General features: G+C 33.3%; 1 pseudogene; it reads right to left on the bottom strand.

Moving 5' to 3' along the window:
- Nucleotides 1-15009, bottom strand: part of LOC105879164 (eukaryotic translation initiation factor 3 subunit C-like) — a 103340-nt pseudogene that overhangs the window by 66464 nt on the left and 21867 nt on the right.

Genomic DNA, 15009 nt, shown 5'->3' on the forward strand with positions numbered 1-15009 from the left:
TTCATTGTCTAAAGCATATCCAATTGATCCACGGGAATATGCCCTCTACAAAGATTTCTTTCTTATATATTCAACCTTTTAAGAAATTGACTTCCAATTTCAAAAGCCTGGAGCCCAAGTGTGGATTAAAAGAAATCTCAGACCATATTCCTTTGCTTTCATACATTTAATTTATAATGAATGTTAAAATGAATTTAACATAGCCAAAGATATTTCTGATGAAAAAATAAAATTTCAAAACTCTTTGTTAAGCATACATGTTGATTTGACATATTTCATGGCTCTGATTAGTCAATGGAACAGTCTAGGTTGTAATTATCTGGACTAACCATTTCAATACCCTGAAAATAGTGAAACTATATGCAGAGGATAATTCAAACTTTTCAGTACATAATTTCTCTTTAAAATAAAACAAAATAGTATTAGCATTTTATTTATAACAAAGCAAATGTCTTGGTCCAGGCAAACAAAAAATAATGTATATAATTAAAAAACTTTCTTTGATCATACAACCTTAAGTTTTCTCTACTACAGCATATATTCTCAGTTTTCAAGAGCACAAAATATTGGTTCTTGGTGGTGAAAAAAAAAACTTAGAGTCTTAGATGTTACAATAGTTTACAAACTTCCAAATGGCTAAATAATATGAATAAATATAGACTATGTATATATAGTATCAACATTTCTAGGAGGATCAATCAGGAAAAAGACGTCCAAAAGGGCTCAGTGGAACAACACTAAAAAAAAAGGTTGAGAAAAACTACTAGAGAACTTTCTTAGATGGAATTTGTTATAGGTTGAATTCTGTCCCCACAAAAAATAGGTATTGAAGTCCTTAACCCACAGTACCTCAAACTGTGACCTTATTGGAAATGGAATCATTGCAGATATAATGAATTAAGATGAAGTCATACTGGAGTAAGTTGGTCCCCTCATTAAATATGACTGATATCCTTATAAGAAGATAGCCATGTAAAGAGACAGAGACACAGAGTGAATGCCATGTGATGCATCTACACACTAAGGAATGCCAAAAATTATAAGCAACCCACCAAACCTAGAAAAAGGCAATGGAGGATTCTTCCCTATGGGTTTCAGAGGGAACATGGGTCTGCTAACCTCTTTGTTTTGGACTTTCAGCCTACATAACTGTGAGACAATAAATGCCTGTTTATTTATTGTCTGTTTATCTCATTTATTGTGAGACAATAAATGCCTGCTTACTTAGTTTGTGGTACTTTGTTTTGGCAACCCTAGGAAAGTAGTATGCATTCTTTCACTCATTTATTCAAATGTTAATCCACAAACATTTTGCCTCCTCCATCAACCTTCTCATCAGCTTATTCCCTTCAGGGAAGCTCTTCTTCCCTTCCCATGCAGGAGGCCTCTTCAGTGGTAGCCATCTGGAGCTCTGAGTATTTCAGGTCATATAACAGTAAAGCTGGTAGGGATTTTTGAAGTCATTTATTCTAAGTGCTACTTTTTACCTGTGGTAAAACTAAATCTTAAACAAGTTAAGGCACATGATGATTTATTTAGGACAAAAAGTTGTACTGGAACATGGGGCCCCAGACTACAAGTTTGTGTGTTGTTGTTTTTTTTTCCAGCATGCTGGTTTTACAGGCAATCTGGATTTAATGTAACTTTATTCACTTCAACAAAGGCAATTTATTATTTGTCTTACAAGTATTTATTTGGTAGCATGCCTTTATTATAAATACATTTCCAAATGTGAAAATAAATGCTTTGTCAGACTTTCTACACAGATTTTAAGGGATCAGAATAGATGAATATAACTATAATACACTTCCTTCTGGTCTTGTTAGTATGCCCTGGATAATGAATTTATCATCAAATCATTTTTGGCAGTGCTAAGAATGAAGGGGGAGTATCTTCCATGAAATCTTATTCCCAGAAGCATTTACCCTGGGTCTTCATTCATTCATTTTTAGTTGTCATAATGAATTTTCCTTCTTTATTCTCAAGAAAACAATCCTCTCAAGGGGATAAAATAATCCTTACCTATTACAAAGAAAATTTACTATGGGAACACAAGATGTTTTAACCTCTTCCATCGTTACATGAAGGGTTTCATATCCTTGCTCATTATCCAATGCTGCCCTTGGTTCATCTTTATACTCCTCCTGAAGTAGAATAGAGGTTAAAGTGAGAGGGAGAAAGCCTTGAGCTTCCCCCAAGATGATGGACTGTGTCACTAACCGTGGGCATGCCTCAAGTTTGCCTTCCAAAACATGAGATTGCACTCCTCATCTCCGTTCTCAGACAGAACTAACAAAGTGACAGTATGGAAAAGCTCATGCTTCAAGGAACCTAACACACTATGTTTAATGCATCAATTTTATTCATTCAGTAAATACTTATGGAGAACCAGCCATATGTTTGGTCCTGAGGAAACAACACTAGAAAAGTATAGATACAGTTTTTGCTTTGACACAGTTCTAAATTTGGTTGAGAAGATAGGCATTAAATAAGAATTAAGTGTGTGTTGCATCATATAAAGAAATTGAGGGTACTAGAAAGGTATAAAATGTGATCAGTGAGTCAGGTGGCAGGCTGGTTATTTTAGGACACAGAAGCAGGAGGTTTCTCTAAGAAAATTATGTTTAAATTAAAATTCACAGGATGCATAGCAGTCAGGTAAGCAGGTAGAATCAAGTTGAGAAGTTGAGTTGAGAATCAAGTTGAGAAGGATTATCATATTAAACGAAAACATCCAGTTTTGAGTGAGAGTTGTTACATTCACCTTGCTTTACAAGGTGGCGAGAAACTTTAGAAAAGGTCTTGAGTAAGCCTATCACCACAGTTTAGAATATTTTTGGAAAATCGGTTGAAAACTCTTTACCCTTGAAATTTATTATGAATGGTGAGGAAAGTTAATACTGGTATCTTCTCTTTAAAAAAACCTCATGGAGGCCAGGCGCGGTGGCTCACGCCTGTAATCCTAGCTCTTGGGAGGCCGAGGCGGGCGGATTGCTCAAGGTCAGGAGTTCAAAACCAGCCTGAGCAAGAGCGAGACCCTGTCTCTACTATAAATAGAAAGAAATTAATTGGCCAAATGATATATATAGAAAAAATTAGCCGGGCATGGTGGCGCATGCCTGTAGTCCCAGCTACTCGGGAGGCTGAGGCAGAAGGATCGCTTGAGCTCAGGAGTTTGAGGTTGCTGTGAGCTAGGCTGACGCCACAGCACTCACTCTAGCCTGGACAACAAAGCGAGACTCTGTCTCAAAAAAAAACAACAACAACAACAACAACAACAAAAAAACCTCATGGAAATGGCAACAATAAAGTACTTCTATAATAGATACAGTGGTTTGTAACAGACAGCCACTCAATGCAAATTATAAAATTGTGTAATTGTCAGGATATTTGCTACAAAGGGAAAGAAAATCTGAAGCAGCAGTTCCCCCAAATGTGGTGACAGCCTAGTCATAAAAGAACAACCTACTTCATTGTTACAAATATAGGAATCATTCTAGTAGTTTACTGTGAATATTATTTTTACCACTTACAAGAAACAGCTGCTACAACTAGATGAATGATTAGCTGCAAAGTAGATAACAATTTGGTTCTTAAGGATTGCTTTCCAAAGTACCCAAATTTCATCCTTTACTTTATTCAGTTGTATACATAATGACATAAAAGGTCATTTCCAGAATTTTCTGGGTCAGTAGGAACAAATTCTTGAGGAGGCCCATGAGATAAAGATTTTGCTTCTTTAGAATTTGAGCATTTCATTGAAATTACTCCATCTCATTTTCAAAGAATTTCACCCCTCCTCCCCTAACCCCCAGAACATATCTTCAAGGTTAATGTTTAAGTGTTAATTAAGCCTAGCCATCTTTGAAGAGATAAGTAAGTAAACAGGCTGGTCATGATAACAAGGTTTCCAAGAGTGGACATAAAGGAATGTTAATGTATCTTTCATAATGGAAACAACACACTTATAATCCTAGAGTTAAAGTAACTATGGTTACAAAGCTTTGTGCTGCCTCACCTTCACTTGGTTCCTTTCACTGGGGATCCACCTCTGTCATCAGGAGAGTCTCCTTGTGCTAATGGCACTCAGTTTGTCATCAGGGAATACAGAGATTAAACACCTTATGAATTGAGAGTGTAAATTATTTTATCTGCTTGAGAAGTGTCTTTTCAAGAGGAAAGACTTAGTCAACAAAGAAGAAATAAGTGCTCTCAAATTAAACTAACTTTTAAAATAAAAACATTGGCTTTCCATTGTACCTAAAGTGTTTTGTTATCAATGATTACCTGGCCAAGTGTTTCAAGTCTTTGTAGCTATCTTCCTGGTGTTGGCTAAGTGCTTTAAAAAGAATCTCTGCAGATAATTAGGGTGAGGAGGTCAAAAAGAAGATATTATCAGGTTAGAATTTAGAACACCGAATTTCAGATGAACTGCTGGAGTCATCTTCTCAAAAAATGTTAAGAATATAGAAAATTATTCAAACTGTAACATTCATTATAAAGCTGGACTCAAAATTATTTACATAAACTATTTTCTAAAAATGATATAAAATGTATAAAGATGAAAGGAAGAACATTAAAATGTAAATAAAGGTAATCAGGATGGGATTATGAATGACTTGCCAAAGTGAAAATACATTACTTAAACAATCAAGGAAAAATTGGTAAGTTTTATATAGTAATGTATTGTAAACCACAGCTACGGCTTTGACAATTACAGAAAGGACTTAATGTTCATCTGGAATACGTTCAGAGGAGGTTAGCAAACAATATCAGGAACTATTAAAGCACTGAGAATTTTTTCCCTAGAGAAAAAAAAAAGAATTATGAAACATGAAAGCTAGCTTAAACCATCGTCAAGTGGAAGAGTGTCAAAACTTACTTTCCAAAGATTAGAAGTTCTACAGAGACACTTGTCTTAATTTAAGAAAGACATTTCTAGCAACAAAGAAACAGATTATTATTAAAGAATTACTGCATGTTTTCCAAAAGAGGCTGGGTGGATATCAGGCATAAAAATGATTGCTTCACTTATTGAGAACTAAGACTGTGGGGTTTTTAAGATAATTTTCAACCCTTCAATTCTATTACTTTACACATTGCCAACATATTTGCCCAATACTCTAGAGCTTGAATGTCTTGCTTTTTCCTTTCTTCTCTTTTCTTTTACCCACCCAACTCCCACCTTCCTCCTGCCTTGACAAAAAGTGCTGACTTTCTGGGCGAGGAGTCACTGGGGCAAATTGCACTTGAGAACAATGCTGAAGGAGCAGCAAATTATTCGTGATAAAGTCTCTTATTTAAATAGAATCAGAAGTGACAGAAAACCATGACTTATCTAATTTACTACAATGTGTTAATCATATACTATAAGTAGTAGGTTGGGGTCATTGGCTTGGGGCTTCCAAGGGCTTGAGACAAATCAGAGAATAAGATTAGCTCAGATTTCTATATATACGCATCGGATCACACATTTAGACATGATCCATGGTATCCATTCTTTTTCCATTCCATTACTTTCCATACTATCTTACTTGGAAAGGGTCAAAGACACTCTCTGTGCAAACCTTCCCAAATATTCCAACCTCTTCATTTGAGATGTTCCTTGTGTGATGTATGTGACATCCTTATCTCTCACTGATTATGGGTAGGAAGCAAATATTCTTATAAACCATATTTTCAGGAACCAACCAAATAGTACTAGAAACTTTTGTTCCAAATACCAGTGACTATTTATCTTCTAATAAAATAATTTAATAAAGATATTTAGAATTTTAGGCATTTTAGATATTTAGAAAACCTATTCTACTCAAAAACATATAAAAACTAGAGGGGTGATTCAGCTGTTTGGATATGTTTCTTTGATAGTATTAGAAAGGTGGATTTCTTCTATTTTGTTTCCAGAAAATAAAGAAAGATACGTCATAGAAGGGAGAACTATAACATTCCAGTACTTACACCAGCTTTTTGCATGCATTGATAAAGGGGAGAAATGTATTATCTTTTCCCTTCACAAGATTTATATTTGAGATCTGTATATCAAAAGACTAATTTACAAGAGAAAAGCATAACAAATTTACTTAATCAAAGTTTTATCTGACATGGAAATCTTCAGAAATGAAGACCCAATGACACAGGAAAAATTGTGTATTTTATGGATGGTGGTGTAGAAGTATGATTGGAGGACAAAAAGTTACATGCTTTAATGGTAATAAACTGGAAAGAACATAGCAAGTCCTGTTGGTTCAGCCTCTCAGCCTCTCTAAGAAGTGTGGCATTCCTGTCCTCTGGTTATAGGGCAGAACACCTGTCACATGAGGGTTTTCAGGGGAGCAGGGTGGGAGAAGGTCAGAGAGTAACTTCTTGCTTCTGTATTTTTTTCAATTTTCTCCAGCTTAAAATACTCATTCACCACATTACCATATTTTGGGATACTGTGTTCTGAGTTATGACAGTGAAAATGCAAGGTCTGTGTGCCATTATTATTATTGTTAATGGTATTTCTATTAACAAGTGAAATGTATATTCTGTAGTTCTAATTCTACTTGTATTCATTGAATATCTATATGTTCCACATCCTGTGCTTTTCTTTTCATTCAAACCACTTTATAACTCTGAGTGAGGAACTTTGTCTCTCTCTGTCCAGATGAATAAAACGAAGTTCAAAAGATTAAGTGTTTTGCCTTGATCACACAGCTGCCCAGAGGTAGAGCTAGGGTGCAAACTAAGTTTTCTGACTCTAAGACTGAAGCAAGGAATTTTAGAAATGTCTTCACCTGCTTCATATATAATTACCCAAACAACCTGTACTGCTTAGTAATAATAATAATAATAATGTGAAAATGTCCACAGTAACCTGTAAGGTAGGTAGGACACAATTATTCCCTTCCTGAGACAGACATGTTAAACTACTGGCGGACATCACTTGATTGGTAAAAGATGAATGTGGGTTTCAAAGTTATGCTTCGGATGAGTTCTGCTCCATCCTATTGTGAAGACCAATGCTTGAAGTATAATGCCCCTCAAGGAGAACAATGGATCTTAAAAGTGACAAGCCCTAAATACCTTTGATTGTTTGCAATGTCTTAGCCTTTATGTGATGCACATCATAATTAATTTTTATCAGTATAGAGGCTCTTTCTTTGTTAACCATTTAATTCCTGAATGAATGAGTTATATTTCAAATGATCCTATTAGTAGATAAGGAAGAAAATCAATTGTCAAAATGGAGGATTTAAAATCGAGTGAGAAGATGCTGGTCAATAAGAAGAAAGAACAGGTGTTCACCTTGTTCTACACTCCTTCAGACTAGAATATGAAAGAGTGATGCTCTTGTTTTGGTGAATATGTGCTAAAGAATACAGAAAGATCCAGCTCAGTTATTCAGCGAGTCTCATGAGTATATGGAAAAATATTTACTTGTTTTGAATTAAAAATGGAATTCTAGTCTCCTTAGACTGTTAGCCAGATTTTAGAAGAAGAAGCCAGCATAAGCCTACTTGTATTATCTAATCATTCTCTCTTCTGGGAGCACTCTAATTTAGCTAAAACCGGGATTTGGATTTGGCCTACCTATAAATTAAAAGAACACTATATGGCTATACAACTCTGCTCAAGAGTTTATTTGCCCTTACATTAAAAAATAACTCAACTTACTCTCAATGGATTCATTAAAAACCTGATTTTTCCACTTTATAGCTATTTTGCCTGGCAGATGAGGTCTGGTTTTTTCCTTATGCTGCATTTTTGAACTAAGTATATATGGTGGGATAGCAGTATATGCTCCCGCCAACAAAAAAGCCACATGCATATTTCAATAAAATTGCATTATTTGGCATCTACTGATCACATATGTTCATTTGGCTATTGCTAGTCTGAGCCAATTGTAGCCACAAGGGGAGTGGGTGTTTGAAATTTAAACAAGGAGCTCTAAATTTTGTAAGAGAGAAGAGACCTCCTGACAGGTAGATCAGTCTCTAATTCATTTTTAATGCAGTTGACAATTCCATAAATCATTTTCTTCTCTCCCATTATGTGTTAGCTTCTGTGCTAATAGAAGCCTGAAAAGAAAGTTTCTTTATACTTTTGGGTAGGGCTAGGTACGACTCTTTGAATGAGACTTTAAGGGTGAATAACTTCGCCAAGAAGAAAATAAAGAGTATTTGAAGCAGAGAGAATGCACGAGGTGTGATGAGTTCAGGGGCAGGGCAAGTTCCCCTCTGCGAATGAAAGGCACATGGTGAAATGGATGTAGAAACAAAGATTGGAAGGGCATGGTAGAGAAGGCAGACTTCTTGCTATAAAAAGCCATTTTTAAAAGTTTTAAAGTGAGGAATATAAGCTCTATCCCTGTGAATACTGGGAAATGGAGTATTACAATGCCTTCTCAAAAATGTGAAGAGAAAACCTGATGTCATCTTTTCAGCACAGAATGTTTGGAGCAACATATAGGTATGGAGTTAACTGAACAGGTATATAGGGGTAAAATTTATTTGGAAATGCTGTTATGAAGCTAAGAATCAAAATATGTAATACTATTGTCAGCTTACACAGTAAATTTTTTACCATTCTGGTTTTTAAGAATCTGATTGGGGGTTGGGAGAGAACAGGAGAAAGATGGAATTACTATGAATGTTTTTTGATATAAAGTTAAGGTCACTTAAAAATACCACTTTTTAAAAATCACTGTTTATATACATAATAAAAAACCAAAAAATACACGTATTTTATTATGCACCATCAAAAAGTGGTTGAAAATGTGACTATCCATGTGCCTTGATTAGTATTTAAAGTATGAACCCACTCTAATTTGCATTTATCAAAATTTTGTTACTTTCCAAAATTTTCAGCTATAGGTTTTCATCCTCTAATGGTAGTATTTTAGTATGGCATGCTTGCTATAGTCAAGAACTTGGCCCCTGGAATAAGGCAAACCTAAGCTCTGCTCCAGTTAGGAGCCATATGACTTAAGCCAGTTATTAGATTCCTTTAAGTCTCAACTTTTCAACTGTTAAAAAGAAAAATTGGACACCTACTCCTATCTACCAGATAGTTATTATGAGGATTAAGTAAAATGTTTGAAAAATGCTTATTATGGTGTCTGGTATATACTAAAAACTTGATAAATGTCATTACTAAATTATATAATTATTATTATCACTCAAAGATAAACATGCATAATCAGTTTGAGATAAAAATCTGTAAAAACAACTTTATCTATACACTCAAGCCAATTGATTCAGTGCCTGTTCTTGATTAAATAATGATGAAAAGGGTAATAATATTAACATACACATAATAATTTAGTGTTTAAGAAATATTCTCTCATGAACAAATAATTTGGTTTTTGCAATAATCCTGTGGGTTGGAAAAGATAAAAGATTCTTATGGCTAACATAGAAGGGAGGGGGATGGGGGTGGAAGAAATCACTATAAAACATCCAAGAGAAAAATATCCATAAAATTCATGCCAGAATAGACCAAGGAGATGAAGAAGAAAGAAAAGTCTTTAAAAAAAATTAATTTTTCACAATGAATACTTTCAAATAAGCAGAGCAAAAAAAAAAGAAGAAGAAGAAGAAGAACATCATGGCAACTAGTGAATTGATATTGTAAAATCAAATGATGGGTATTTAACAAATATCAGACTTATTTAACTTTTTTTTTAAGACAGAGTCTTGCTTTATTGCCTGGGCTAGAGTACAGTGGCATCATCATAGCTCACTGTAACCGCAAATTCCTGGACTCAAGTCATCCTCCTGCCTCAGCCTCCCGAGTAGCTAGTACTACAGGTGGACATGTCCACACCTGGCTAATTTTTACGTTTTTTTTTTCCCTTTCTTTTTTTTTTAAATTTTTTTTACAGAGACAGGGTCTCACTCTTGCTCAAATTCCTGGCCTCAAGCAAACTCCTCTCAAACTCCTGGCCTCAAGCAATCTCCTCTCCTCGGCCTCCTACAGTGCGAGCTAATCATTTTCTTTATTTTTTGGTAGAGATAGCTATTGATTTCTCAGATTTAAACAATTTATCCCAAAAGTAATATTTCAGTTATAATCATAAGTCTTAATGTATAAAATTTAATATCATGAAAACATTTATTTAACATGAGAAGAATTTTTATAACACACAAGTTTATTTTTTAAAGCATATTATTTAGGTTCTCTATTTTTAAAAAATTATATGTGTATAGATTGCAACAGGGTTGCTATGTTTACCTGTTGATCATCAAGCTATAATATAGACTTCGGAGTAATTATTCTCAAACTATGCAGTGGTGTGCTGCAAACTTGGAAAATGGATTTCATTGCTTAGTTGAATATGGTAAATTTTTCTTGAAGTTCACATTTAATTAGATTTTCTTTTCTTTTTTTAGTTAAAAATAATTTATTGATAAAAAATACTAACAATCATCTGAGCCTTCAGTGAGTTGTAATCTTTTTGCTGGTGGGGGGTCTTGCCTTGATGTTGATGGCTGATGACTGATCAGGGTGATGGTTGCTGAAGGTTGGTCGGCTGTGGCAATTTCTTAAAATAAGACAATGAAGTTTGACACATCAATTGACTCTTTTTTTCATGTAAGATTTCTTTGTAGCATGTGCTATTATTTGATAGCATTTTATCCACCATAGAGCTTTCAAAATTGAAGTCAGTCCTCTCAAATCCTGCCACTGCTTTATCAACTAAGTTTGTGTTATTTAAGGTTTTCACCAGTAAAAGTTCCTTTTTAAAAAGTGATGCCTAATAATTATTGTGTCTGACAAAATGAACGTCCAAGTATTATCGAATATAGTGATGGAATTTCTCAGAAAGGCGATCATGTTTAAATGAACAGTTTATAAATTTTGTGGACATATATACTTATGTTTAAGATTTTTCTATTATACGTGTATAATAATTGTTTTAGTTTACCTGACTAATATTGATTCCATAACATATAATAAGATTAAAGCTTCAATAATTCATGTTCTACTTTGAGCAGCATGATACTCAGATGTCCTGCCTCCAGATCAAGTTTAAGAACTTGATCTACTGCTTTAGAAGTATACACACACATATCCAAATCATTTATTTCTATTTAATTATTCTAAATTTCCTTGAATATGTCTTGATTAAGTAAAATATAAGGCAATATAGTTGGTTAGTCAAATTTAGAGAGAATAGATTCATTGATACCTTCTGGGGTTCCTATCACCAGTGCTCTCACAGTGGCCAAAATAATAATAATAATAATAATAATAATAATAATGATAATAATAAAATTTACAGCAACTGTTCCTATGGCTACAAGAGAGATATTGACCTATAATACTTATCAGAGGTTTATTTGGCACTTAGGTAACGAACTAAAAGGAAGAATTCATGTTTGTGTGAATTAAACCTGGAATTGTGTTTATCATTCATTACAGAAAATAATAGCTGTGTCAAAGATATTGTTAAGATATGTTGCTGAAACAATCTTTTAAAATATAAAATATAAAGTATGAATAATATATGCCAAAGAAGATATAAAAACTATTAAAGCTTAAATGACTTATCTTGAAAGATAGTGAAACCATCCTGGCATGGACTTTTCATTGGCTTCAATTTCTTATATCTGTACTTAACTACCGCTCTCTGATAGAGTGGGGATATCTAATAAATGGTGACATGAGTTGGGAAGGTCTATAACACTAAAGCTGGAATTCAAAGGGAGTCTATAAAGTAAAGCTACTTGACCCTCTTTGCTAAAAGAATTTCTCATATGCGTCAGAAAAGAGAGCAATCAAAAGGCATAAGAGACCAGGGATAAGAGATGGGAAAGTCTTGGAGCTGTGATTTTTGTCATTATAGGGCCTAATGCTCTGAGCCTCAGTTTCCTTGCTTATAAAACAAAAGGCCTGGAGGAGGATTCATGTCTCTTCCAATTCTGCACTTCTGTGATTGCAAATATATAAGATTCTCTACTCCATAAATGTTGCTCCTTTGTATTGTTTGGTTATCTAACATATAATATAGCTAGGACAAAGTATTCCAAATTATGAGTAGAGGCTGTATTTTAGCCTGACCCTCTATGAATTGAGATTAGGTTTATTTCCTTATTTATTAATTTTTAGATTTAAATAGATGTCTATAAAAATCATGTTGAACTGCAGGTATATTTGAGTGAGAAAGAAGATTTTTCTGAATATTACAGTACATATATCTATTTGTAAGGATTTGACATTTTTAACATCATTTTAGCAGAAGATATCTTAAGTATATCTTCCTAAAGGAAACTCCCCTAAAGTTTTCACCACCAACATTAAGAAGTCCGTGTGTGTGTGTGCGTGTGTGTGTGTGTGTGTGTAGATCTGTGGGATAATTTATGATAAATATTTTATTTAATAAATAATACAAAATTCATTAGCCAAAAATACATAGAGCATAGCTCTAGCATTATTAGAATCTTTACACTTCAATCATGACCTGACAACTTATGTAATCATTAAGTGATTCTCAAAAAGGAATTACATTTATTCATGCTATTAAACATTCTCTCTTTAGAATTTTTAATGCTTTTAAATAATCCCCACAGGTTATTTCAAATATGTTATATAAAACTTCTATAAAATGCCCAGATGCTAGCAAAATTTAGGTCTTTTATTTTCTAACTCTTATTTCTGTATAACTTTTATAATATTCTATTTAAAAACAGCACAGCTTCTTTCACATCTTTCCAATTGTCCTTAATGTTACTTTGTAGAAGTTCTTAATTTCTCATATTAATCAGACAGGCAAGAGAGGCAAATCTCTTAAAAGAGCTTCATCAACATTTTGCTTTACGTTTCCAAAGATCCATTTTGAGAAATGCATACTGGTTCATAGAAGATCCATGGAAAACTATAAAGTAATGTAGGCCTTGCTTAGAATTCTCTCAAAAGGTATTTCTTGAGACACCAGTTTTCCAAAACACTTCTCAAAAGACAAATTCTCAGTTAAACAATTTGGAATGCTCTATATATTGTCTTTCTATTGGAAATTCACAAATCACAGTAGCATATTGAATTCCTAAGTATTGCAATATACCAGTTAGTTCTGATGAACCTACAATTTCCCAATTGTTGGTGTAACTAACTATGAAATCCAACCAATTCTGCCTTCTCTCCCCTCTTCTCCTTTACTAAATGTCACTGATTCATAAGTCCATCAAATACTTATCAGGAAAACATTGCCTCAGACTAGAGTGAAGTTCAGGGAACAGATATTTAGGAAAAGAGTAAAAATTCTGGAAAATCCATGAGGACTATTCAAAATAGAATCACAAGTTCAATTACTGTTTCATAGAGCACAATATTTACCATTGTTTCACACTTTTTCAGCATGTTCAGAAACATGATATAGTAATGAGCTACAACTATGATATACTTAGTAAAAATGACTTGTTCTTCCAATCCTCTGATGCCCATAAAAAATATATTATTAATATAACTCTGCTCAAATGTGAGACGTGTCTTTGTTACAGAAATGCTTAGTAAATAGACATAAATTTATAGAAAGTATGTTTTCTAATAATCAAAGTTTTCAAAGAATATGAAAAATTTCAGCAGTGCAGGCAGTACACTAGTTATGTTATTCAATTAGATCAATAACTTCAACCTGACGACTCTGCATGTTACTCAATTGTCATCAAGAAGTTCTTTCCATATTAAAAGAAATAATTTTTTGGTGATTGTAACACAACAATATGAAGGCACTTAATATCACTGAACTGCACACTTAAAAATGGTTAAGAAGGCAAATTGTGCATTATGTGTATTTCACCACAATTTAAAAAAACTAATTGTGTTTTGAGACTCCATTAAAATAGCAAGTTTTTTTTTAACTGTTTGTGAGAAAAACAGATTTTAAAAAATATCTAAAATTCCTCTTCCTCTATCACTGGGAAACATTTATCTCTACCAAAAGAGAAAGCAGTAATGGATGCTGTAAAGAATGAAACAGTTCTCAGAACAGTAGGAATATTCTCTTATTTTTCTCAACGTCTACTACCTAAATTCCCCCAACATTAGAGCTACAACAATAGCTTTGAATGTGAACTTCCCCTTTACACTGCAAAGAATAATATAGTTTTCTGTAACTGTGAAATGGTATATTTTGAGTTTTTTAAAAAATATTTTAATTCCTGTAGTGGCATTAAGAGTAAAATCTGCTATGTGAATTTAAGGTTAGGTAGAATGCATTTGATTTATTAAAGTGTGTATTAACATAGGAGAATTAACAAATTTATGAGAAATATACTTAAGAAAGGATTAATGGACATCATTAAAGTATTGATGAACTACAAAACTGAATGTACAGCTAAGAATATTTAAAAAACATTAAATTGTTGGCTAATATAGTCTCTAGTTGTAAGTTTATGAGGATGGGGAACATATCCATCTTGTTCACTACAATTTTATTCATGTCTAAAACATTATCTAGTGTAGTAGGCACTTAATAATTACTTTTTGATGACTTAGTAAATTCAAGATGAAGTTAAAATGTAGAAAATTGCTTTTTAGACAATGGTTAAAAAGCATCACTAATGAAGACATTTTTCAGTCAACAAATGATTTAAAATATCACCAATTGACCATTTAGATATTAATCAGTCACAGGTTCCTTTATTCATCAAATACATGGTAAACACTCTTTTCCAAATTCATCCAAATCTCACATATGGAATTTTATTCACTAGCCAATACTCTACATTTCAAGAGACCAATATTGTCAACACTTAAGTACAAGCACTTAATATACAGTTCTTAAAAGAATCATTTTGTCTGCGGGACTATTGTTGAACTTTTCTCATGAAGTCTGAGCAATAAAATTATATTTCATACATTTTCTTATATTCTTTTTAAGTTGAGGCATTAATATGAAATTTTCTATATATTCTTACTTTAGACAGCTGATGGAAGAAAAGTACCTAAAAATGTTAATATAGGTATTTGACTTAATTAATATTCTTCAAAATTTGAGTTATCTGCACACAAACATTAAAATGAGGA

This window comes from Microcebus murinus, chromosome 1 (assembly GCF_040939455.1).
Source record: "Microcebus murinus isolate Inina chromosome 1, M.murinus_Inina_mat1.0, whole genome shotgun sequence".
Taxonomy (NCBI): Eukaryota; Metazoa; Chordata; class Mammalia; order Primates; family Cheirogaleidae; genus Microcebus; species Microcebus murinus.